This window comes from Eumetopias jubatus, unplaced genomic scaffold, assembly GCF_037043125.1.
Source record: "Eumetopias jubatus isolate StellerSeaLion01/CBP00866 unplaced genomic scaffold, mEumJub1_p1.0 scaffold_13, whole genome shotgun sequence".
NCBI classification, from domain to species: domain Eukaryota; kingdom Metazoa; phylum Chordata; class Mammalia; order Carnivora; family Otariidae; genus Eumetopias; species Eumetopias jubatus.
Genome location: NW_028274819.1, coordinates 46049197 through 46076142, shown reverse-complemented (window position 1 = coordinate 46076142; position 26946 = coordinate 46049197). Strand labels below are relative to the sequence as shown.

General features: G+C 51.8%; 1 protein-coding gene across 5 annotated transcripts in view; it reads left to right on the top strand.

The window, feature by feature from the left end:
• The first annotated feature begins 3772 nt into the window (after positions 1-3772).
• The window catches only part of MICAL2 (microtubule associated monooxygenase, calponin and LIM domain containing 2), a 221529-nt gene continuing 198355 nt past the window's right edge, over positions 3773-26946 (top strand). For all 5 annotated transcript variants that reach the window (XM_028116797.2, XM_028116796.2, XM_088018025.1 and 2 more), the window contains exon 1: positions 3773-3911. The gene's annotated coding sequence lies outside the window, so the exon portion shown is untranslated. The remainder of the gene's footprint in view (positions 3912-26946) is intronic.

Here is a 26946-nt window from a genome sequence, read left to right as displayed (position 1 = left end):
GGAAAACCCACTGAAAATGTGGTAGGCCCGATGAGTGCCTAGTGACCTTGCAAACATTTATATGTCTTATCTCTGAAACATAGAGCATTGTGAGGTCTATCAGGAAGATAACGGGCTAGAACAAGGCCCCAGTGATCTTGCTTCTCACATACTCCTGTGTCTGTTTGAGGGAGGTACAAATGTTTCCACTTCCTGGCTTAGAAAGTCCTTCTCCAAAGATAGCTCCCAAGGTGGCCCGGGGCCAATCAGCCTTTTCTCATCATTTAAGGTCATTGGACTTTGCATAGATACCAGCCTTCTACTTCCTTCTGAAAGCCGAAAGCCAAAGGGCCTTTGATAGCAGCATGGGCAGGAACTGGTGAGAACCATAATCACTATTTTACCCCTTCCTGGAACGTAAGTACATGAGGAAGGGGCCCGAAGGCAGGGACCCTTTCTCATTTGGAGGGGGAGACACAGGTGGTCTAACTCTTCTCCTTCCCCTTCACATGTTGTAAGAAGCACCCTGGCTTCTCCACAGAAAATCTTTGCATTCTACTTAGTTCAATTCTGACCTTTCTTCAAGCAAATTGCCAGGCTTGAAATAAAAAGAAGCCAGGCCTGCCACCCCCACAGCTGTCTTGGAGTACCGTCAGGTAGATAACCAATGATAATGGAGATCACCAGCTGAAGTTTTCTTGAGGGAGGTACGCATGTGCTGGTAAACCCATGACTTCCAGTCTGAGATGCAGATATTTTTAGGGATGAATCTGGGCCTTCCTTTTCTCCCTCCTTCTGATGCTAATGTGGCCATCTGCATCTCCCAGACAACCTTCTGCGGCACACATTCACCGTCCTGAGAAGAGTGGGCTGGGGAAGGGATTATTATTAAATATAGCTTACTGAGCCACGGCACGAGGAGCTTGAGCTTGCCTCTGTGCTAAGAGGGAGGCCAGGGCCTCAGAGACTTGGAACCCATTCCCACACTCCCTGACACTCATAAGCGCCTTCCCTTCCCTGGGACTCCATTTGTTTTTTAAATTTCTTTAATCTGTTAAATGAGGGGCTCAGATGGTATTTCCTCTATGGCCCGTTCTACCTTTGCAAGACCTTCTCTTTGAAGAGCTTAGTCTTATAAACTCCCAGACACACAGTCCAGTGGGAGATACCATGGTAGCTGCTATGTCCAGAGGAGGTGAGGTTGTCATCTCCTGTCCCCCATTTCTCTCTACCCCGCAGCGAGATGGCCGGGAAGGGTAACTTGTGTGTGGAGGTGAGGGGCCCTGGCTCGAGAGGTCCCAAGGCGATATTATCTCCATCCATGCACTTAGCCCCCATGAACGTCCAACTTGCCCTAAAAGCTCACCTAGCAAGGGTCTTTCTTACTTGAGCCCCTGAGTTAAAAAGGTGGGGTGGGAAAAACAAAACAAAACAAAAAGTTTGGGTGGGGGAGAAGAGGCAAAGCTCCTAGGAAGGCAGGGCTAAGTTTTAGTTTTTGAGCTACTAGAACTTCTATACTGAGCAGTGTTTTTGTAAAACTTGGTTGGCCCAAAGTGTTCCTGAAGTAGTTAAATGTGTTTAACTTGGAGAACATTGTGCTAGAGATAAGGTGATGGGAATTATAAAAGATACAAGTAATAAAGAATAGAGCTCCCATAGCCCCTTGTACTTCTGGTTATTTATCAGCTGTGTTGTAAGTTACATGAACGCAGGAACCGTGTCCAGCTCACAGTAGCATTTGTGAACTGAATGAATGACTATCTCCAGCTCCATCCCCAAAAGGATTGCCTCAGACCCAGGCCAGAAGGAAGAGGCCTTGTGTCCAGTGAGGCTTTGCACTGGGGGCAGAGGCAGCACTCTTTCCCGAAGCTCCTCTCTATCTAGCGTTTCCTGTATCAGTCTGTAGATAAAGCAGGGCCATGCTGGTCTCATCTCCTGGCCCTAAGAGTGCCCAGGCCTGAGCTCAGCAGAATGTTTGGGCAGGTCAGGCTCCAGAGCAGTTCCTTTAGAGATAGAAGGGGCGCCTGGGTGGCTCAGTCGTTAAGCGGCTGCCTTCAGCTCGGGTCGTAGTCCCAGGATCCTGGGATCGAGCCCCGCATCGGGCTCCCTGCTCTGTGGGAAGCCTGCTTCTCCCTCTCCCACTCCCCCTGCTTGTGTTCCCTCTCTCGCTGTGTCTCTCTCTGTCAAATAGATAAATAAAAATCTTAAAAAAAAAAAAAAGAGGTAGATGGGGCCTGTCTAGTGTTCTTGAGCCGCGAGCAGGGCCATAGCAGCCCCAGTGCACAGTGTTAGGCATGCAGAGGCTGGGTTCAGAGCTTTAGGCTCAAATTCTGACCCTGTTACTTATTAACCGTGTGACCGTGAAAAGTTAACTTTCCCTCACTGAGTCTCACTTTCCACATCTGTTAAAGGGAACAATAGCAAAGATACAGACCTTACAGAGCCATCATCAGGACTGAGAAAATGTGCACAGAGCCCACTCCATCCACGGGCATCGCAGGCAGTGTTCCGTCAAGAGGAGAGCCGCCCATCTGGGAGTCACTGCTGACTTCTACAAACTGAGCAGGGACAGCTTTTGCTGTAGTTCAACTACAGGAAGTTGATTGAACTCTGAAGATGCTAAGAGAGCTACCAGGTAGGACAATCCCTGGGAAACCCCAAAAGGCCTGGAGTAGGATCCCCTGGTAAGGAGCAGAGAGAACAAAGAAAGCCCCAGGTTTGATGGGGGCAAGCTGTTCTGTTTGTATATGCCTGGCAAGGGAACAAAGTCTCTCTAGAGGGTGGTCTGGAGCTGTGGAAATTCCAGCAGCCTGGAGCCACAACACTCTTTACTCACCGCCCAAGCTTGCCTGTTCTCTCCTGGGTCAGCTCAGTTCCCAGAACGTTGGTGGATGCCTGCATTGGGCCCAGCCGGTGATAAGAGCCCGGGCTCCAGAGGTAAGTAAGACATGGCTCCCGCCCCTGGGATCCCTGTTCATGATCACTGCTATACCCGGGGCAGTCTGCACAAGTTGTTGGTAGGATTTACAGTGTACAAAGCCGCTTGGCACCCCTCACTAGGCCCCACCTGTTCACACAGTGTTTTCTGTGGATGGTGCTCTCTGCGGCTGAGGGCTTATGGGCAACCCAGGAGCGTGGGCAGAGCAGAGATTAAGGCAGCCATTTGACAGTCAAGAGAAGAGGGTGCTTAGGTGATGTGACTAAGATCACGTGGCTGGTCTGCACTACAGCCCCTCTTCCCACCAGCGTTGTTCTAAGCAAGGCCGGTCCAGGTGAGGGGAAGAGCCTATCAGCTAACAGGGCGTTTGCTGAAGCCCGGCTGGTCAAGAGCCAAAGCAAGGAGGGAGGTCCACAGCCGTTACAGGAAGTGCCATGCTGCTCCCTCACTTCCAAAAGTGGAAGCTGAGGCTTGCTTTCCAGCTGCCCAGGCCAAGGAGCCTGAGGCCCAGCCCCTGCCTCTCCCCCGACACTAGGATACTAGCACCCAGGTTTTCATCTAGCAGCACCATTACGCCCCGCCTTCATCGGCCTCCCGCTGGTCTCAGACCTGTACCGGGGCTCCCCGCACTCAGGGCACGGCTACAGCCCACGTGCGCCCGCCGGCAGACGCGGTGACAGCTGGCCCCGTGGGGGCGGAGCGGGCGTGGAGCGGGGGTGGGCTCCGCGCCGCACTGCCATTGGCCGCGGGCCTCGGGTCGGGGGCGGGGTGCGCCCCCGGCCGCTCTGTCATTGGCCGCGCCGCCGATGGGGGCGGCCCCCAGCGCAGTCAGCCGCGCGGCGCAGAACTGCAGGCGCTCGCCTGGCTAAGGCTGCGCGGGGCTGCCTCCCTAGCTCCCAGCTCCGCAAGCCGCCTGCGGGTCTTGACCGCCGCGTCCGCGGCCCGAGGCGAAGGCAGAAGCTGACCCGAGGCTCGGTGGCGGGAGCGGATCTCGGTAAGGGGGGTGGGGTGCGGGGCTCCAGGGAGGGAGGGGAGGGAGGGCGGGCGGGGACCGTGGCAGCCGAGCCTGGACTCTGTGCCCTGGCCCGCGCTGGGGACAGTCAGGTGCGGCCGCAGCATCTCTCGCTTCAAACCCACCCCGCGGGGCGTCCGGCAAGCAGGTGGCCCTGCCCGGGGAGGCCGGGGCTGCCCGATAGGTCTCTGAATCGATTAGAATGCAATAAAAGCCTGCCACCCGTACCCCGAACTACCTCCTACTCCGCCCCAACACCCAAACCCTGCAATTCTAAGCCGAGAAAATCCCCAAACGTCAACACGGAGTGGGCGCGACGCGCCCGCAGTACCGCATGCCACCGGGGCAGACCATTCCCAAACTTTGCTTTCCCATAATTTGGGCTCCGCTCTGTTCACGCTCTTTCCCGGCTCTTCACTGGGCGCTCCCCTACTCGCCGCGGTTCTTCTCCCTCCTTAACAACAGGAAGTTAAGTTGGGCCAAATGTCAGTGGCCTGGCCTCCTGTGGGCTGGGATTGGGACTGAGTCTGGGGCCCGGGCGTGGAGGTGATCAGGCGACTGTGGCGCTGTCCTGTCTGTCGTGTACCCCCCAGCAGCCCAGGCGCACCCCAGGCCTGGGAGCCGCGGCGGGGGCGTCTGCGGCTCCCTCTTCGTTGTCGTCGTCCGTACTAGCTCTGGGAAGAAATGGGGTCTTGCAGGCAGCGTCTGCCACCGCTGACCTGGCTTCCGGACTGGAGCAAGTGGGGTTAACTTTATCCTAGGTCAGCCTCCCGGCTGAGCTGGGAATCATAGCCTTTGCTGGATGGGGAAGAGGCGTGTTGAAACCAGAGTAAACGTGTACGTCTTTCCACATTGTTAATTCTGTAACCTGGGTTCTTAAGGCCAAAACAGCTTTTATTTGGAGGGCCATCCTGCCTTGCGGGACTTGGGGTGGCAGGTGTGGACCTTCTTGCTGTCAGCCTCCCTTGCTCATTCAAGTCTTCTGTGGTTTCAGGCGGTGGTGGGGGGCGGTGAAGTCACTAGTTGGCCCCCTTGTGGGCAGGTCCTTCGGAAAGAAAGCCAGCAGTGGGTTGGCCCTCTGGTGTTTATGTGCCTGGGTGCCTGGCACCTGGACCAGCTCAGTTCTTGTCCCCTTCCTGGGGCCAACAAGTGGGCCTCAAGTCTCCAGGACAGCCCCAACTGATGTTCTGAAGACTCCTTGCAGGAAGAGCTTGCCTTTGGGCAGAAGAGAGATTTATTACGTGCCTACGGACAGACAGGTCCTGCCCTGTGGCACTTTTGCAGCAGATTTCATGGTTATTATCCAAACACTCAGTTTTGCCCTCCTCATTTTAGATGTGGGGAAACAGACTCAGGTAGCGTAAGTGCCCAAGGTCACACAGAAAGTGGCTGAGCCAGGATTTGGACCAGGCTCTGCCAGAACTATATTCAGTGTTCTTCCTGCTGCCCTGTGGCTCTAGAAAATGATGTCTGCAGGATCATGGCACTCCCTTGTGCTGATTGGAGCCTCCTGGCCTTTGAAAAGATTTTGTCTAAAGATTCAGAGGCTGCTTCTTTGGCAAAGCACTTGAACTGACCCTGGTTAGCCCAGGTTGTTCAACCTGCAGACCACTTGCTCACTCTGTCCCCTAGTCAGGGATGAATGGCTGGTATTGGTCATGCTGTACTGGGGAGGGATTTGACCTGCTGGTGTTTGGGGGGGGGGACGGGCTGGGGAGGAAGCCTGCCTGTGCCATTGACTTGGTCTCACCTCTGAAAGTTGGTTTCTGGGATGGTCTAGGAAGGTCTAGGATGGTCTATTAGCTGAAATAACCTCTACCTTAGATCTGATTCTGGTTTTGTTCGTTTTGTTTTAGGGGACCAGTTGTTGAGCTATACTAGTTATGATTGTAAGGCGATTGAGATCCCCAGATCCTCTTATCTGCACTGCCTTCCTTCTTCAGTCCTGGAGCTCTGGCTTTCCGCTCATCCCTCTCTTCTAAAAGAAAATCATGATTAGCCTAATACCAACCAGTTGTACTTTAGTAAAAAGCATCTTGTGGACTAAGGCTGGTTTTAGCTGTGTTCATTGGAGGCCCATTCCCAGGAGCAGCAAGGAGCAAAGGAACAGTTGGGTAACCCTCCTCTGCCTGTAATTGGGGTGTGTTTCTTCTCTTTGCCCATGTCCATATCCTCATCTGGGTGTGCCTGTCAACAACCACAGACCTGTTCCTTTCACTCCCTGCTTTTGAAGGGTAGAGGTCCTGCCTTCTTGGTGGAGAGCCTTCATTCTGGCTGGAGGGATAGGGTATGGACGCAAGAAAATTTGGGCTGAACACTGCTCATCTTAGAAGTCCTGCCAGGGCTAAAAGTCTCTGTTGTTTAAAGAGCCAGGGAAGGGAATACTGTTCATCATGTGGGGAATTTTCACTCTTTATATCAGTAGGTCCCCCCATTAGCCCTCCAAAGAAGTAACTGGGGTTGTCCCCATTTTACAGATGAGGAGACTGAGACGGGGGAAGTTTGAAAGTCCCCCCCCTCCACTTGCTTCACATGGCTAGTGAGCAACGAAGCTAGGCTTCTGGTCTCAGTCTGTATGAATGAGATTGAGGTGGTGAGTTAAGGACTGAAGGAAGCAGGAAAACTGGTTGGTGGCTGTGCTCTGTAGTCTGGAGGGGTGGTGTGGCCCGTTCCCTCGCAGCACTCACTAGTCCCCAACTTCTGTTATAATTCTTTGTGAACATGGCTTCCCATCCCACCATGAAATGGCTTTTAAAACCCTCACAAAACTTAGCAGATTTCTTTCCTGGTTCTTACAAATCCTTCTTGCTCTTTGCTCCGTATTCCCTTAGCCTTTTGTACCAGTCTTCATTAAGCTGTCCACCACAGTGTACTGCCATCCTCTATTTTACCATATCCACGAACATTTTCAAACACAAAAATAAAGACAGTAGTATAATGAGCCCCATATACTCATTATCTAGCTTCAACAGTCATCAAGATTACGCCGGGTTGGCTTCATCTCTCATTTTTCTCCTCTCTGTCTTTTCTTCCTGAAGTATTTTAAAGCAAATCTCTGATACCATGTCATTTTGCCCCTATCTAATCCAGTATATATCTATTTTTATTTTTTTTATTTTTTTAAGATTTTATTTATTTATTTGAGAGAGAGAGAATGAGAGATAGAGAGCACAAGAGGGAAGAGGGTCAGAGGGAGAAGCAAACTCCCTGCTGAGCAGGGAGCCCGATGCGGGACTCGATCCTGGGACTCCAGGATCATGACCTGAGCTGAAGGTAGTCGCTTAACCAACTGAGCCACCCAGGCACTCCCAGTATATATCTATTTTTAAAAGAATGTTTTTTTTTTTTTTTTTTTGTAACCACATTGCCATTATAGCATGTAATAAAATGAGCAGTAGTTCTTTGGTCTCGTCTGTCCGTATTCAGAGTTCCCGGATTGTTTCCAAAAGGACCTACGGAATTGGTTTGTTCGAATCAGGATCCAAGTCTGTATGCTGCGTTTGGTTGCTAGTCCTTTTATGCCTATTTTAATCTGGAGCAGCCTCCCCTCCACTTTTTAACCAGCCACGACCCTCCGTCTTAAGTGCCCACCTCCCCCACTGGCCAGCAAACCCCACGAGGCTGGAATCCACTTCTGTGCCCAGCTGGATCCCCGTGTGGCCTCTGGGATGGGGCAGAGGCCGGCTGAGCATCTGTCCAGTGATGTTGCAGCCACTCAGGCAATGCATTTGGAGTGAATGAACCCTGTCCTGGGCTTGTGTGACTGCTTGTGACAGTGTTTAGATAAGAGGGTTAAAAAAAGATGAGTTGCTCGCGTGTGGAGGTTTCCTCAGCAAGCGTCACTCTGTACACATCGTGAAATAAGAGGAGAACTATTTGCTGTGCTCACCACACTGCTCTGGTTTGTGGTGGGGAGCCCAGATGGCCGCCTTTCTGCCCTGATCAGCAGCCGGTCTCCCCCGATCATCTGTGGGGCAGACGGGGACTGAGGTCATCTCTGCCAGAGCTTGGAATCCCAACTTACTCAGCCAAGGGCATCAGCACGTTCTGACCCAGACACTTGGCATTTGGGCTCCACAGAGAACTCTGCACACCTCCGTCTGGGCCTTGCTCCTTCCCTGTGCCTTCCCGAGCCTCCTCTGACCTGCCCCACACCTGGCCAGTTGTGGAGCCTTACTCAAACGACGCACACTCATGACCTTTCAGTATGTTGTCTGAGTTTGCGGTGAAGAGCTCGTGTCACCTCTGGCACCTTTGTGGGCATCCTAATGTAGGAGACAAGAGGCTCAGAAGGGAAGGAAAAGGTACGCTTCACTCCCGGATTCCCTGTCAAATCTGCGTAAGATCTGACCCACCCGCGAGGGGCCCCCTCTGCAAACAGCCCTCAGAATGAGGAGTTGTTTTTTCCTCCTTGTTGTTTGTTGTTGTTTGTCTTGGGTTTTTGTTGTTGTTGTTTTTCACACAGTCTTTTCCACCAGGCGAGTCCTTCTTTTTTGATGGCCGTGCTACAGGTGATTCATTTTCCTTTATCTTTAGTCATCTTCTTAGTATTTTCTCCAAATTTTTACAATAAAAACATTATTCTAGTGGAAAATCCAAATACTTGGGGTCTTTTTCCTTAAAAAAGAGAATTTTCTTCAATGTGGATGGGTAGACAAAATTATACGTGCGTTTTTGTACAGCTATGTATGTGGATAAGGTCACAGAGCCATTGGGATTTTGATATTTGCTTATTTTATTTATTTGTTTTATGACATTATCTTTAAGAACTTACCTGGGCTTCCTTAAATTAGGGAATCAAGAAAGCTGGGGCTTAGGAAACAGGAACCCATGGAACCCATGCAGCCTCACCCTCCTTCCCATTCTGCCTCCTCCCTTTCCTTCTTGAGAATTTCATTTTGGTTTCCCCGAAATCATTCTAATGGTAGGTTCTTGATTTTTTTTATTCAGCTGTCAGAGACACAAAATGACATGGTTGTTAAGGCCAGGTAGGCAGGGCAAAGCTTCAGGCCCCAGTGGCCTGTCTTGTCCTCTCGGGGAAGTGCATGATAGCCAAACACCCCACGGACCTCACTTTGCGGGGGGGTGGCTGACCGCTCCCTCCACCATTTCTGTTTCCTCCCTGCATCTTCTCCAGAGGTAGAAAACATGGCTGGTCTGCACTGATAAGTGTCCTCCTTTCTAAAGCACTGATCATCTGGTCTCACAAACTCAGGTCTGGCAGGGATGATAGGGGACATGCACCCTTTGGTCACAAACAAACTTTCACTGCAAGACTGGATCACCGTGGAGTCTGATTTTTGAGACCCTTTCCCTTCTCTGTCCACTGCTGAGGAAGTGTCCACCCCTGAGGAGCGTTTGGTGAAGGCCAGGTGTGATATCGTTTCTTAAATGTAATTGCTCGGTACCCTTCACCCACCTAAATATTATCGTAGTTCATCCTAGGAAGCTCTGGCCTGTTGCTGTGGTGGCTGGCCGGGAACTGTGCGTGGACAGTGCTGGTGTTTTTAGGGTTGGGATTGTAGTACGTTCTTTGTTTGCACTAGTGTTTCTCTCTTCCCTGAGTGTCCGGGTAGTTTCCCTGCCTGCACCCCACCCTGAATCCCCACCTCCCAGCTGGGATCCCTGGCTGCACTGGCATTCCTTGCAAGGCCAAGTCAGATTGCTCTTTGGGGAACACACAGGTATTGGCGGATCCCCGAAGAGGGACTTGCTTCCTGCTGGTTTGGGGCCCCGGGTTTTCTCCTTCCCCCACAGTGAGGGATGTCTAGTGCAGATGTCCTTTCTTCAGGCAGCAAGAGGAGGGTGGCGAGGAGCTGGATGGTGGCTTGTGATCTCCGAGCTGCCCCAAGAGAAAGTTTTAGGGACGTCTGCAGGCCGGAGCTCCTGCCACACCCAGCCCAGAAGCCCAGCCCTGCCAGAGGCGGGAGTGGGAGTTTAGGAACATCCCGTTCTGGCCCTGCCGAGCTCAGTGTGTTAGAGCAGATGCGGAAACCATGGCTTTGCTCTTGTGACTCTGAATGGCTGGCCTTGGCTACATATCCGAGTACTGACTGTAACAAGTAAAGATTTGCAGCATCGCAGAGTTTAACTTGGACCCGGGGCCAGGAGACGAGGTGTAGGGGAGAATGAAGAAGTTCCAGGAAAAAGTCACTTGGGCCCTTTGGTCTCTGGGAGAGCTGCTGCCTGGAGGAGAGTGGGCCCAGGGCCTGCTGGGGGCCTGGCAGAGCCGCTGACCCCTCTGACGGACAGCTGTTCACCCTGGAGGAGCAGAAGGGGGTCCTGAGGTGTGGTGTGCGGAGTCCGTGCCTGCTGTGAGGTCAGACTGCTAAAAGCTCCGAGTATCAGGATAGAGGGGCTTCTGCACAGCTTGATGCAAAGGGCAGGTGAGGAGACCCCTGCTTGAAGGAGGTAGGGGTCTGATAGCAGATGAAAGGGAAAACAAAGGAATAGACGGGGCCACTGGGGAGGCCTCTTTCCAGACTTCAGAGAGAGGACTAGGTCCATCTCTTTCCTCAGGGAATGTCCTATGGGGCTTGGGCAAATGGTGGGGGCCTTGGGGACTACGGGGTCCATGCCAGGAGAGCTTGTCGCCTGTCTGCCTGCAGCTGCAGGACAGGACTGTTGGAAGGAAGGAGGAGGCTCTGGATGAGGTCTCAGGCTTCTCCTGGGTCCTCAGTTTGTGGCAGCCAGGGGCCCAGCACTCCTGCCTGCTCCAGGTTTCCATCTCTAGCCTGGGTGTGTCTGTTATCTTGTACCTGACATCATGGACTCTCTTAAAAAAATGACTCATCCACCCACACATAGACACACACAGATGCAGGGTACTCACCGCCCCCCCCCCCCACATGCATGGATGAGGGTAACATACTCATTCACTCAGGACAAAGTTAATTCAATGAAAAGTCTCTCTCCTTCCCATCCTCCAGCCCTCTGTTCTCTTCCTCAGTGGCATCTGCTGTCGCTAATCTCCTGTGGATCCTGGCAGACAGAATCTAGGCGTCGATTTGTGCCTGTCTCCCCCTTTGCTCCTCTTTGGATCTGCTGGGAAGCATCTAGAACACGGAGTGGGGCCCACACGGCTGCTGAGACTCGGGGGTTCTTTCAATTGGCCAAAGCTTAACTATTGCCCTTCCCCCCTACTTGGCCACCTCGCCTCATGCGGAATCTCCTGGTGTTAGATTTGTGGATGTAGAGAGCCTGGACATTGAGGAGAAACCTCAGGGGCCTGTTCTGTGATAATAGGTACAAACAATCCTCCTAAGACAAACCTGGGTTCGAATCCTAGCCATGTGGCCTTGGGCAAGTCCACGCACACTAGTATTTTAGTCTATATAAAGGAGGTCATTACACCTACCTCAAGGGGTTGATGTAGAGATGAAATTAAAATATTTGTTTGGGAAGCATCCTGCAGAGGTGGGCACTTGAAGATGTCTTTACTTCCACTTTTAAGGAGTGACCCATTTTCAGAACGGGCCTGGAATCCTCTGGATGGCTTCCTGGAAATCTTTCTCTTGGAGGGTTCCTGAGCTCTTAATTTCCCTGCAGAAGGTAGCCAGTTCTCCATTTTCTGTCCCCACCACCTCCTTCTGCCCTGGGGAGCCCAGCCTCTCTGCACCACCTCCTTCTGTACCCCTCCCCACCCCCACTGGTGAGCGGGACGCTGCTGGCCTCCTGGAGAGGGCTCTGGGCTGTTTATGGCAGCTCTCCAGGATATTTATGTTGTGATCTCTTCAGAAGCTCCTAGCAGATGTTTGGTTATTGCTGAAACTTCATCTTTATCTTCAGCACGAGAGAAGAGGGAGGCTATTTTTAAAGATGTTTAATTGGCATGGCTGCACAGAGCGGCCTAGATTGCCTCCAAGCTTTATTCTGCATCGCTCCTGCTCTTTACCCATTCTGAACCCTTCCGATCCAGGCTGAGAGACCTTATATGTCCTGATTTTAGAGCAGCACTTAAACTTGGCAAGCAATTGTAATCTCTTAAAAAGGTAGGTCAGGGAAGCAAAGGCGACCACCTGTCTTTTTCCAGGCTGGGACAGATGGCAGCGTGAATGAGGAGCATTTCTGTGTCCATAGAAACCAACACCTGCCCCCCAGTGCCACCCTTCCTTTCACCTGTGGTGGCAAACCCCGCCCCCGCCCCCCCCTTGCTGCCTGCTGACTGGCTGGGAGATCTTTAGCGTTGCCTTTGCCTTTGGACTCAGGTGGGGCTCAAGGTGAGCAGGGAGTGGAAGTAGGGTAGTTTCAAACGATACTGACCTCCCAGGAGGGAGGGAGAGAGAGATGGAGGCCATGAGTCACAGGACCTTGGGATGTCAGACTGGAAGGGCCCTCTGAGATCATCCAGCTCTCACTCCTGCCACTGTGGTTTTTACTTATGGGGAAACCGAGGCTCAGAGGTCTATTGGTACTGAGCAGAGGCCAGGGAGGTGCGGTTCCTTGCTCAAGGTCACCCAGCCAGGTGGGAGTCAAGTCTGTTCTCCCCCCACCCTTTTTGCCCAGCCAAGATCCTGTGGTTTGTCTTGGGCAGCTTTAATTGCAGTTGGCCTTCCCTTTTGGGGGCAGAGCCCCACCCCCTTTCTCACAGCTCTGGCATTCTTCCAGTTTAGGATGTATACACTTGTAGCGCTGGCTTGCTCAATTGCTTGGTGCAAGATCTTTCGTTAACAAAAATACCTCCGCCGGAGCCTTGGGGCCTAAAATTCCCACCTTTGTTTTCAGTTCTTGTCTGCCCTTTATAAAAAATATAGAATTTAACTGGGAAGGATATGTTGACAGATTAGTTTATCTCTGATTAGCTGTCAGCAGAGGGCTGAAACTGAGGGGGTGAGTCAGCTGGGAAGAGGTGGAGGAGGGAAGCAGGACTGTTAATAGGGTGCCATCAGGGAGGGCATGGAGCACCTCGACCAAGACTCTTGAGCTCAGCGTGCAGCTGCCATGCTGGGGATGCTGCAGTGAATGACAGGAGCGGAGCCCTCCCCTAAAGCATGGAGGTGCATTAGACAAGCTGCAGATGCCCACATAGCAAGGTAGAGTGTGGGATGTGCTTTGGAGAGCCTCACAGTGGAACCAGGGGGGACTTCCTGGAGGAGGTGGCACTTGGTGGTTGAGATGGGCCTTGGAAAATAGGATTTCCATAGGCAGAGATAGCCAGAGGTATGGCACACAGAAATGTGGAAAAGTGAGGGCACATTCAGGGAGCCACGTGGTAGAAACGTGGGGGCTGCCTGGGGGCGGTGTGGAAGGCCAGAATCAGGCCAGCCCCGAGCCCTGCGGTGGGGGTGGGGTAGGGGGGTTTCTGCAGTTGCCAGACGCTCGTGGAGCATTGTGGTCCAGCCTCTGAAGTGGTCTCACAAGCACCCAAATATCCCCTTCAGGTGGGTGCTGCCCTGGGTTTCTGGTGCACACTTTGGGTTTACTTGCCTAGTGGAGGAAGAAGCTTGGGCATGCGGATGGGGCAGGACTTGATGTTTCCAGGCAGCTGGAACATGTAGGGGCTTGGCTGACCTCCCCAGTCTTTCCCCCGGCCCTCTGGACACCTGGCCATGGGGAGGGGGCAGAGGCTGAGCTCAGTTTCCACTAGCTCCAATGTTAACCTAGCAGGTGGGAGGCATGGCAACCCAGTGTGCTTAAGGCTTTGACATTTGAGCAGGGTTTCCAGCACCTGTTCTCTGCCACAGAGGTCTCAGGAACACCCTTGCTGTATGTGATGGGATAAATCGCTCCTGCAAGCAGCAAAGGGCATGAGTTCAGTGCCCATGGGAGCTACGGATGGGGAGCAGGGCACGCACGGAACCAGCTTTTGTCTTTCTTTTTTCTAGTGTTAGTGCTACCAATATGAGACCACATTGGTTCATTGATTGATCAGTTAATTGTTCAGTTTATTCATTCTGCAACCAAGACTTCTGGAGTTTCCTTTCTCTGAAGCATGTTGTCCCACTGACCATGGTTTTTAGAGTTGTAAAACCTTTGGCAAGCCACTTACTTTCTCTGAGTCTCAAGTGTCTCTTCAATAAGACGGGAGTGATAATATTCACCGCTCAGGGTGGCTGTGAGGATTAAATGGGGCAGTGTGCCCAGCACACCTGTCATGGTGCCTGGCACCTAGGGGGCATAGATGCCCTTCCTCCTCGAGTCTGTTCCTGAATTGGCCCGATGGAGTCTGAGAGCATAGATGTGGACAGAGCTCCTCTTTGCTTCTGGCCTCCCATTCAGTCCTGTTCCCTAAGTGGCTTCTACCTTTAAGTAGTGACTTGTTAAGAGATTGGCTCAGTCAGAGCACCTATGTGTGCAATGAAGAGAGATGAGGCGCCTTTCCCTTGGTGGCGAGATCTTTGCCATCAGACCTCGGAGCCACAGGGCTGTTCTGTTGGTGCTTGATTTCTCCACTGTGGTGGTCCAGCCTGGGCTTGCACATCAGAGCTGACCTGTTCCATCTTTGGACGGCTCCTCCTGTCCCCTCCCTGATGGCTCCTGGTAGCTCCTGGCATTTGGTCCCAGTCTTCCTTCTTGAAGCCATAGAGAATGAGCCTTCTCTTTCCTTCCACATGTCAGCTCCTCAGATACAGTTTTTTTTTTAAAGATTTATTTATTTATTTGAGAGGGCGAGAATGAGGGAGAGAGAGTACATGGCGGGGGAGGGTTAGAGGGAGAAGCAGGCTCCTCGCCCAGCAGGGAGCCCAATGCGGGACTCGATCCCGGGACTCCAGGATCATGACCTGAGCCGAAGGCAGTCGCTTAACCAACTGAGCCACCCAGGCGCCCCTCAGATACAGTTTTTAAATCCAGTCTGTGATACCACCGATAGGAAGAAGTACCACTATTTCGTGTAACTTCAAGAAAGAAAAAGTGCTTCCAATTAAATTGTGGAACGATGCTTTTTATCACTGAAAAGTTTTATATTTACTGAGAGAAGAATCTTTTTAGACTTTAGACATAAGTTTATATCCCATAACACTTGTATGTACATAAAAAGGAAAACATATTGGTTAGGCGTTTTTAAAACCTCTTCAGTTTTAGAATCTGATTCTTCTAATTCACTTTTTGACTCTGCCATCTTTGTGGCTCTTTTGACATATTATATTTTGATAAATTGATGATACATTTCTCAATCTTAGATGTTAAGGGGCTAGAAGATACATTCTGCTTTCAGGCATTTTATAATTGGAAAGTACGCATCTTGTAATTAGTAAAACAACATATTTAAAGGCAGCCCTCTTGTTCTCTCTCGAGTCTTCTTCCAGGTTAACAACCTGTGATGTGGTTTCAGTTCTTTTTATCTTCCTGGTGGTTCTCCTTTGAGCAAACTCACACGTGTTCAGATTCTCATACAGTGCCCAGGCCGTGTATGCTATTTGTGGTGTGGTATGACCACAGCAGAGGAAGGGAGCCATCACCTCCCTGGTTGAGGCCATTCTACTCCTCTTAATGCAGCCCAGGATTGCATCAGCTTTGCTGGCCACTATATCACACCATTGACTCACTGACATTACTGCTGACCAGATCTTTTTAACATGTGGTGTTGTTCAGCTGCATCTCCTCTGTCCTGAACGTGTGTGGCTTTAGAACTTAAATGCAGAGCCTCCTTTTTGTTTCCGTCTGATTCAGAACAACCATTTCTATTAAATTTCCACTTTGTTAAATTCGGTGCATCCATGGTCCATTGAGCTCTTTCAGGATCCTATTTAAGTATGCCTTCCATGTGGTTGCTGGAGGGGAGGAGGGCGAGGGGATGGGGTAACTGGAGGATGGGCATTAAGGAAGGCACGTGATACAATGAGCACTGGGTGTTATCCACAACAGATGAATCACTGACCTCTACCTCTGAAACTAATAATACACTATATGTTAATTCATTGAATATAAATAAAATTAAATTTAAAAATATGCTTTCCGTAGCATCATCTGAGTTGCTGATAAAATTCTTCTCAGGAGAGAGCCCTCTGGCTTGCTACTAGAGACCTCCCCTCAGGCACCGTGACGTCTTTCATCAGCTTGCTTTGGGAATGGCAGTCTAGGCTGCCCCTTTCCTGAGTCGCCATCCGTTTGCTTTTCTGACTTCCGGCCAGATGTATTCTTGAATCTGGCAGGCCACAGCTATTGTGGTCTTCCATCTCCCTCCAGTATCCCGTCACAGGAGAAAGTGGGCTCTGGCTGACAGCACATGTTGTCAGTTCCCAGAGGGGCCCCCAGACTGCTTTCGGGTGTCCCCGGGCTGCCCTGCAGAGATGCAGCCGGAAGTTCAGCGGTCTCATCTGCAAGAGTTTCCAATGCTCTGGGCCAGGGGACTTACAGTCACTGGAAATATCTAAATAGATGTATTTTAAAAACCAAGCTTGTCCCCCATCCCAGCTTCCTTTCTCATCTCAGTGTTGGATCTTTGTCAGTCTAAAGATGGCTCTTTGGGAAAGGGACCCCAATGCACCTGGAGTGGGAGCCCAGGTCTGACTTCCTAGGGCCCCTTTCTGCCACTCGACCTCTTGGCTCCAGATGACCCCCCAGACCTTCCTGCCCTCTGCCCTCTGCTGTGCAGCCTGAGCTCATCCCAGGCTTGCCTCCTCTGGCTGAGGCAGGGACAGGCCTCTCATCACTGTCCTAGGGTTTTCTTGGTTATGCATTCTCCTTCTGGTGACGGGTCATGGGCTCCAGCAGCTGGAGCCCTTATCAAGGGCTCCCTGTGCAACCACACGGCTCCTGTTCCGGAACATGTTCTGTAGTTGTCTGCATGCCAGGCACTGGTATCAGGGCTTTGTAAACATGAACTCACTTAATTCTTGTGCCAACCCCATGAGGTGGATTTTGTCATTTGCCCCACTTACCAGTGAGGAAATTAGGGCACAGAGGGGTTAACTGATTTGCTCAAGGTTTCACAGTTAGGGCAAGAGGGGGAGTTGGAGTCTAGCCGATTTGTACCCAGAGCCCAGCTCTCAAGCTCTCTGGTGAGCGGCTTGCTACCTAGAAGGCCCCTCCCCCTTCTCCTCCTCCTCCTCCCGCTTCCTCTCCTTCCCTCCCCTTCCCTCCCCTTCCCTCCCCTTCCCTCCTCTTCACTGCCCCTCCCCCCTCACTCCTTTGCAGAACCGGAGCTGCATCGGAGTCTGAATCATTGACTTCCTCAATCTCAGGTCCTAGAGCCCTTCCGTGCTCCCAGCCATTTGAAGTCTGTGAGAGTCTCAGGCACCAACTTCCCCCTTCTTGGTCTCTCATAAGTTTCAGAGGAAATGATTGCTTTTCCATAGTTCCTGTGTCCTCCTGGTCAGTAACCCATTCTGCCATTGTTGTGGGAGTCAGGTTAGTCCTGTTTCTATGGATACTTCCTCCCTCTCCTGGAAGGGAGGCCAGCCTGAGATTTCAGCCAGTGGGGTTTCAGGACTTCCTTGTAGTGTTTCCCCTCCCGCCCATGCTCCCACCCACCACCCAAGCTCTTCTCTGGCTGGCCTGAGATCCCATCAGCAACTGACCCCACCCCACGGGGACCTTCCCTTTAGGCCTCAGGTCTTCTCTGAGCACACCTGTGTTCTCCAGAATACGTTCCTCTTTCATGCTTTTTTGTTACATAGAGATCCTGTCTCCAGGCTCCATCCCAAGTCCATTCCTTTAAGAGATAAAAGCTGGGCACTGAGAACTGTATATCAGTTACGTAAGGAAAAGAATCAATATTTGTATTTGTGGGTATACACATAAACATTGTCAGGGATGAGGCGTAAGCAATGAGAGCCATTCCCAGGTTTGGAGTTGGGGCAGACTGGGTAGCTGCGGTAGAAGGGACACACTTCCTGTATACTTTAGTGAGTTTTGATTTTTGGATGTATTTCCTACCCCAAATTTAAAACAACAAAACAAATAAAAACCCAACCACAGACAACCTGGGACTGCTGCTTGGGGGACTGTGGAAAGAGCGGGACTCACCTGGTTCAGTCAGTGCCCTGCCTCCTACCGAACGGGCCTCCGCTCCTCAGGTGCACGCCGGGCCCGTGACAGCCCACTTAACCTGGCTGTAGGGATGCAGGGGGCCCGTCTTCTACAGCCTGGCACATGGGGGCTCTGAGTAAACCACCTCCTCCCTGACTCTCTCCTTTGACGCTCCGAAGGAACTTGAGACTTTGCTGCCTCTTACAGTCACAGTTTACTAAGAGCTGGTGCTCAACAGGTACACCTGGGCCTCAAGTGTTGGTTTTCCTGTGTGACTCACCTACAACTCACACCGTGGTCTTTTCCCCCTGTTGAATTCCGGGACTTGAGGTAGCTGAAATGCTCTGATTGCCTGGGTTTGCCTCCAAGAACGATGCACTCTCCTTCTCCAGACCTGCAGGACTTCACAGATCATTTCTCCCACCATACTCATCTGCCCAGCTCAGGGGAGCATGATTAGAATGGGTCTAACACCCTCTGAAAACAGAAGCCTGTAACTGGCCTAGCAGATAACCAAGGTCAGAGCAGACCTTCAAGAAAAAAATGCAGGCCATTGGGAGAAGCCAGTCTGGGCACCTGTAATTGAGGAAACGACCTGATTAGGAAAGTGACTTGTTTACCTTGGGCAGGTGATTGTGAAGCCGAATTTGAGCACCTACTGTGTGGCCTGGGCCCTGTGATATGGGGACGGCAATGGGGGTAGGCCCAGCCTCACCTCTACTCCAAAGCACATTCTCGAGAAAACAAGACATACATGTTTTTAAAAAAATGAAGTAGGAGATTGTGGTAACAGTTCAGATCATTGAAGGCAAATCACAAGGTAACTTCATGACTAAGTCCATATGATGGTGGAGGTAGCAGTGGGTGGTTTTCTAGGGGCTGGAGAGGGCCTGGAAAGCTTGGAAGGGAAAGAAGGAGGCTGGGGAGAGGTGGAGACTGCATTTGATCTGGATCCAGAAGGTTCCATGAAGTGCAAATGGGTATGTGGAAGGAAGAGGAGAGCATTTCTAGTGGGTGTAGAGGCCTGGGGAGATGGGAAATGGCTTGGTTTGAAGGTGGGCAGAAGGAGATGAGGCTGGACACGTGAGTTTAGGACAGAGGCAGATAGCCTTCAATAAGACAAGGAGAGAGAGAGAGTGTGTGTGTGCGCGCGCGCGTGTGCTCATGCACATGTGCATGTATGCACCTAAGTTCAGAACAGAGATGGGAGACTGTGGGCCCAGGGTCTCATAGGGCACTGTTGTTGTAAATCCTAGGGAGAATGAACAAGAAAGGGTTTGGCTGCCTCACATCTTAATCTAGGCATCTACAGCCTCTGTTCCAGAAATGTCTTCAGGAGCGGAGAAGGAGGCCAGAGGCATGCTAGCCATTCCCCCACCATTGTTGTTTGCACATTTTCTTCTTAGGCATGTCAAATGTCGATTCACTCAGCAGATATTTATGAGTTATTTTCTGCCAGAAGCTGTTCTAGGTGCTATGGTTACAGAAGGGGAAGAAAAGGTAAAATCCCTTGCCATATAGACCTTAAGTTCTAGGACGGAGAGAAACCATAAATAATTAGGTTAAATGTATGAGGCCAGGCCATGAGGTGGATGAAGGGAGAAAAAGATAGGATGTTCTGGGTGTAGTTGGAGGGAAGCAGTTGAGGAGAAGGCTGGAATTTTAGATGGAGTGGTGGGAAAGAGCTTACTGACTTGCCCTGCCTCTGGCACTGAGAAGCCAGCAAAAGAGAGGTCTGGGGCCAAAGGGAAGGAGGCCAGGCCAGATCCTGCAGGGATCTTGAGTCCCCATTTGATCCTCTTTGCCGCACTGGGGACTTCGGCTCTAGGCAGCGGGGACCCTTTGAGTGTGCTTGAGCAGAAGAGTGCCATGCGTGGTGAGGTGTCCCTTGTGACTTTGTAGAGGACGGGATATAGGGAGCTGAGGTCCCAGATGACCAGGGCCCACAAAAGTCCACTTGTCTGACACCTCTGACTTAGGTACAGTGGGGCAGAGCTGGGAAGCAAGAGCAGTGGGATGGGGGGTGTGGGGGGCAGGTGCTGGCAGAAGGGGAACGATGGTAGAGTTTAGTTGGGAGGGGAGCAATGCGCTGAAGTTCTTAGAATTTGGGGCTTGGGGTCCATTCACCATTCTTGCTGTGACTTTTCTTTATTTTAGAATACTATAGTGCTTAAGAATGTGGGCTCTGGGTTTGAATCCTGCCAAAGTGGCCTTGGGAAAGTTACTTACCCACTCTGTGCTTCAAGGCCCAGCCCTGTAAAATGAAGTAGTACTTACCTTATAGGTGCATTTTTGAGAGGATGAAATAAGCTACTGAATGTAGAATGCTTACAACAGTACCTGGTGTATAGGAAGTACCCAGGAAGTATTAGCTGGTCTGACTATCCTGTTTCTCTCTCCATATATAGGTGTGTGTCAGTAAAATTAATGTGTTGGGCATATCTTTTCTGTGGTCCTAAAGCTAAGTCAAATGAAGAAAATTATGCTTTTAAGGACTAAATGAGGTAATGCTTGTGATGGATTTAACTTAGTGGCAGATGAGTATGAGTTAAAAGTACTATTATCACCAGATATTATCGTGCAGAAAATGATTTTCCAGTGGAAATCCTTTGTAAGGTCATTTATTTAACCATTACTTACCGTGCCTGTGGTTTGCACTAGATATACTATCTCATTTCATCTTTACAACACCTGCCCAAGATCAGCATTGTTAACCACATCTTACAGATGGGGAAACTGAGGCCCAGAGACACTAAGATTTGCCCAAGGTTGCACAGCCAATAAGTGCAGAGCCAGGATTTGAGAGTTCCGCCCCCCCCCCCCCGCCTCTGACATTGAACTACCTTTTATAATAAGAATAATTATTCCATGAGTGATCTGTTATGTAAATGTACATTGACAACTAGGCTACATCAATCTCCCTTGGTATTGGTGGTGACATGGAGCCTTGGGGGATACAGAACCATGGCCAACTTCGCAGATAGACCAGGAGCAGTGTCAGAGGCAGGACCCTGGACCCAGAGTCAGAGTTGCACATGGGTGGGAGATACTGTGGGTAAGTCAGCACCTTCCCTCAGTGACTCATACCCCATCAGAGCCTTTCAGCCACAGAGAGAGTCTGCCTGAGACCTGTCTTGGTTGACTCAGCCCTTGGTGTGCTGGAGGAGCAGAGTCTGACGGGTGCAAATCCCAGCTCCACCACTTAGCAGCCCTGTAAGGCCAGGATAGGAGTGAATTTCTTTGTGCCTCAGTTTTGTTATCTGCAAACCCACTCATGGGGATTTTATGACAATTAAATGAGGTAAGCCATGCAAATACCCAGAATTCCCTGGCCCCAGCAAGCCCTGAGAGTTAATATTATGCTAATAACTATTATATTATAATGTTATAAAAGCCTCCTTTGACCTCTGAGGCCAGAGTAAAATGTCCCACCCTCTCTGCATGGGCCCTCTGGTAGCATCTAGTTTTGCCTTATTATGTAAATGTCGGTGTAGCTCTTCACCGGACTGTGAGTGCTTGAGACCAGGGAATAAGTCTTAGTGTTTGTTTGTTCGTTTTGAAACCCCATGGAGACAAGTGCCTTGACCTAGAAGATGTGGAAAGACGTTTGCCAAATGGAATGGGATCCGAGTTTCCACTTCGCTCGCAGCCGCATATTCTCACCTGCACATCGCACCTCCCAGGACTATGGAAAATGTCTGATGTTTCTGAGGGTGCTTTACAGTTAGCCAAGCAAATTCACGTTCATGTTTTACTCAGTCTTTACAGTTGTCCCCTGTGGTGATCGACTCTTATCTCCGTGTAATAGGTAAGGAGACCGAGTCTCCGCAGAGTTCAGTAATCTGTCCACAGACTCGCAGGCAGAAGGTAAGGGAATGGGTGGTCCCCTGCCCATCCCAGGAAGCCTGAGTCTGGAGGCTCAGATCCACGGAGCCTCTCCATCTGTTCCCCTGTGCCCTTCTCCTGAGGAGGGCTGGGAGGAGACCATGGGACCAACAGACCTTTCTATGCTCTGCTTTCTGCCCTCCAGCCCACCTCCTCCAAAAAAAGCACAGGACAGTGGGCTTGAGCCAGGGATGGGACTTGCTTAAATCACCTCCACTCCCATTTCCCTTCTCCGTGGGTCTGAGGCCGGGGCTCTGTGTTCTGGGCTTGTGGGGAGTGGAGACAGTGGGGACAGCACTGTAGCTTTAAGCATTTAGAGCCAGAGCTGAGCCTGAGCACAGACACTCCTTGGGGATACCTGCCAATGCAGATGGAGGAGGCTGGCACCCATGCTTCTCCCAGGAGGAGGAGCAGGCCCTAGTTGCAGGGCCCAGAACCATGTCCGGGGCACAGGGGAGCTCCTGGGGGTCCCAAAGTAGCGACTGCTGGGGGCGGGAGGCCGTTCCTTTCTAGGGGGCAAAGAGGCAGATGAGCCTTCCTGCAAAGGCGGGAAAAGCCCAGGGCTCCAGGACAGACCTGAATCCAGACTTCTCAAACTCCAGAGCTGTCGCTTAAGCAGAAGAATCTTTTGTTTAGTTCGGCTTAGCAAGCCGTTATTGAGGAAATACCTGTAATGTCCTGGCAGGTGTGGGGAATAGAAGTCCAGTGAGATAGGGAGCCAGCCCTAAGGAGCTCATGGCCTACAGCTCCCTTTTTACCTCTTCTGCCTCGGGGAGCCTTGAAGGCTGGGTGCAGTGGTGATACTGGCGTGTGCGTGGCAGTGTTCAGATTCCTGGCGTCCCAGAGCATGGGCTGGAGTTTGGGCCTGGCAAATCACCTGCTCATCGCGCTGGGGGCTGGGCCTGCTGTGCGGACGGAGGAGTTATTGGGCCTTTAGGGTTGTGATTCTTGGCTCCCTCCAGGACTGTCCTAGGATCAAGGGCACAGACACAGGAGTGTCTCTGGGGTGTGGGTGAGAAAGACCCTAGGTGGAATGGCCCCCAGGAGGACGGCTAGGGCGGCCCATCCCGTCCTCAGGCCAGCCCCGCTTCCTCTCCTCCCCCAGCGGGGCCGGTCTCTGCCGCACTGCGCTGCCTGCCCGCCTGGCCATCTCTGCCTCCCACTCCTTGCTCTGGTGTTTCTGGTCTGCAGGGCTTGTCTTCATTCTCTTTGCCTCTCTCCATCTCCAGGGCCTGGACTCAGCCCTGCCTGCTCCAGAAAGTCTTCCTAAATCCTCTCGGCCCAAACTCCCCCTCCTTTCTCCCGGTGCCTGCTAGGTGGAGAGCCAGCAGCCCCGAGCTCGGCATTTAGGCGAAGGACTTTGGAGTCTGACTGGCCTGGGTGTGTGTTCTTCCTCTGATTCGCTGGGTGACTTTGGGCAGCTGCTTTCATTTCTGAGTCCCCATTTTGTCTTCTAACTTGAGGATGTGGTACCCACCTCACAGGGAAGTTGTAAGCTTCTGCTGAAATAATCTGTGCAAGGCCCTTAGGCTGCCTGCCCTTCCTGGCTGTCAGTGGCTCTCCTGTGGCCACTGTAAATACAGGCACTGCTGTATTTAATCCACACCCTAGCTTTCAAAGGTAGACCTCATCCCCCAGAGGGGAACAAATGAGCCTCAGTGCCAAAATGACATGCCTGCCGTCTCGGGACGTGGAGTCAGGGAGGCTGGCCTTGAGGCCAGGTGCCGGCTGGCTGGCCTGGCCACAGCGTTCTTCCTTCTGCTGCCTCGGCTTCCTGTGTCCACCTGCTTCCCTTGCTGTTGGGTGCTCTTCACAGTCTTTGCCAGGACACTCAGCAAAAGCTCATTGAATGATATTTCCTGACTGGTTTAAAGGGAACCAGGTGGGGGCGGGGGCAGGAAATGGGACCGCTCGAGAGCATTCCATCCCCTTTCAGCTGATCCAGCTTGGCCACGGAGCCCTCCAGTGGACTGTGTGCCACCCCAGCACCAGGCAGGGCTGGGTCCTGTGGCCATTACACCCAGCCCCGGGCAGCGCGACCAAATCATGCCCTGAGGAAAGTTACCTGTTCCTTTTGATTGATTTATTTTTAAATCGCAGAGCTATTTAAATAGCAACGCTATGAAAAGAAAAAGAAAAGCAAGGGAAATACCTGTCTGGATAGTCCCCTGCGATGGGGGCAGCCACTGCCTGAACCGGCTGCCGGAAAACAAAGAAGAGGAAGGCCACACCAGCTGGCAGGGGGCTGGGGCTCCGTGTGGCACTGTGACACGGGTGTCTGCCTGGGTCCGTGGGGGAGGCCTCTTCGGAAGGCTCAGCGAACCTCCCGCACACCCTCAGGAACAGCCCGCACCCTGCCAAGTCTGCTTGGCTTGGCTGGAGTGTCGTCCCGGGGAAAGGCTGAAAGCTCCCACTTCTGCTCTAGCCGATGTTGACGTCTGCACAGGCCTCACTCCGCTGGGTGTTTGGCATAGGCCTGTGCAGACTCTGGTGCTGGGGACCCCACGTGCGGAGGTGTGTGTCCACCCCCTGGCTAATGCTGCGGGAGATGGGGAGGCCTTCGGTGTGATTTTGCTCCCAGGTCTTGTTCTTTTGTTGTTTCTGTTACTCTGAAACTCTTTAAAACACACCTGAAGTTGGAGCTGCTTTTTCTGGAGGGAACTGAAAAGATGCTGTGGGGAAGGCCCCGGGGGTCCAGGAGTGGACTGTCTTTGGTGCTGGCCCGGAAGGTGGTGGGAGGACGAGACCCTGTTGAGCATGGTACCATGTCCTGCACTGTAGTTGCACCTGTCAAATCAGAACCTCTTGGGAAAGGTGACTGAGGATTAAAAAAAAAACCAAAAACCCAAATCCTGGGAAACTCCGCATGGGCTTTGACGGGCATGTCCTCGTTAAAACCCATGGATACATGCCATGTCCATAGCATCACACCATGGTTCTTGCGGATTAAAGTAACCAATGAAGGAAATGTGCCCAGGGACTCCCTCCAGATATCCATGGTGCTCCCTGTCCTGTCAGCACCTGCAGGCAGCCCCTTCCTCTGGAAAGCTGTCTCTGGGAGGGGGTGGAAGGCGGGTTGTAAACGAGGGGCAGCAGCACATGACCATCTCCCTTGGGTGGTTGGAACACAGGCCTGTGTGGCAGTGGAGGGGCCTGGGTGAGGAGGAGGCCTCAGGCTCGGGGCCCAAGCATCCTGGCTTCCATGGCAGTGTCCCTGGCAGGTGGACCGGGCATCGGGCACTAGAAGCGTGACCTTGATGAGTTAGGCATTGAGCTCTCTGAGCCTCAGTTTCCTCCACTGGAAAATGGGTTGGATGAGCATCCAGCTCCTAGGGCTGTGCTGCAAGTTCAAGGCAATTGCACCAGGGAAAGAGTCACGCATTTAAGGGCTCAGACAAGGTGGTTTCCCTTCTCTTAAGCACCTTCCTTCCTCCTCTGAAAAGAGTTGTCTCAAGCAACTGCCTGGAGTTTTTTTCCACCACTGTGAAGTCCATGGAAATCCTCTCCCCTTTCTCTTCTTCCTCTTTCTGACCGCTCTTGTGAGGGGCACCCACGTCTGAGGCTGGGTTCCCAGCCAGGGGCCACAGGATGGAGCTATTCACATTGTTGGTTCCAGCATCTTTCTCTCCCAGGAAGGGCATGGGGGCAGGGCTTGTAGTGGCCTCCCATCACTTCACTTTGCAGGACACCTTGCTGCACATGTTCACTTTTCCCTGGCTGTCTGGGGCTCACTGGGAGTGTGCAGCTGGCTTTTCCTCCTGGGTGGGATTTAGTGATGACGAAGCGGCCAGTTGCTGAGTGCTATTGTTAGTTGAGACTCTTTTGGTTTCAGGTGACAGGAATCCAACTTGAATGAGCTTAAGCAAAAATGGGATACCTTGGAAGGTTCTAGGGGAGACTCAGACTCAAAGGAAATGCTGCAGAATCCAGCACCAGGAAGAGAACAGGTGACCTCCGGCATCCCCTGCTCAGTGACCCATGGCTGCAGGCAGCTCCCAGCTGGCCCCACACAGCCCTCCACCCATTCCAAGAGGACCAGGCCTTCCCCAGGTTTTCAGATTAGAACCTGGCCCAACTGGGACCTGGTGCATACCTTTCGTACTCAAGATCATAGCCCAGAAAGAGAGATCCTCGGATGAACCTATCTTGAGTCCCATACCTACGTTTTTGGCTGAGGAGTGGGAAATAGGGTGGAATCTGTTTTGGAACAAAGGGAGAAGGGTGCTTGCAATATTAATAATTAAGAATAATGCTAAGTTGGGCACCTGGGTGGCTCCGTTGGTTAAGCGACTGCCTTCGGCTCAGGTCATGATCCTGGAGTCCCGGGATCGAGTCCCGCATCGGGCTCCCTGCTCAGCGGGGAGTCTGCTTCTCCCTCTGACCCTCTTCCGTCTCATGCTCTCTGTCTCTCATTCTCTCTCTCTCAAATAAATAAATAAAATCTTTAAAAAAAAAAAAGAATAATGCTAAGTCACCAGTATGGAGTGCTCACTTACTTTGTGGCAGGCATTATTCTCAGGTCTTTACCTACATAACTCACTTAGTCTTCACAATCAATCCCATGTTCTATACTGGGGAGCTGAGGCACAAAGAGATGAAGCAAGCTGCCTGAGGTCACACAACGGGCTAGTAGGAGAGCTGGGGTTGCACCCAAGCAGGGGACCCCACATGTGCTCTTCTCTGTCCGCTCTAGTGCAGACAGTCACAAGCCATGTCCTCTCTGTCTCCATGAGTGACACGCACGGGCTTGCATCCTGAACCGCAGTAACTTGCTTCATCTTCAGAACAAGCCTGTGGAGTGGGTATCAACATTTGTCCCATTTTTACATCAGAAGCTGAGGCTCGCAGAAATTACATGACTCGTCCAGGGCCATCTGACTAACTTCAAGTGGCAGAGCTGGAGTAGAAAGCCAGGTTTGCCTGATTCCAGGGCCCGAGCCCATGACCACTTCGCCGGGCAGCCTTTACGTTCAGACGCTTCTCTGGCTCTAGCAGATGCTCACCTGATCCCTGGGATGAAGAGCAGACCTGGGTCAGCCTCTGAGCCTTCCTTCTCTGTCTGGGGGGCTGGGGGGTACGGTGTGGACACCTTGGCACACACTGCTGAGGGGCCAGTTTTGTGGTTCTGAGCCAGTCTTGGTGTGTCTCGTGCTAATTTATACCAAAGGGTTCTTGAACAAGCCTTAAGTGCATCTAACCTCTGGAGTTCTTCAGTCCTTCA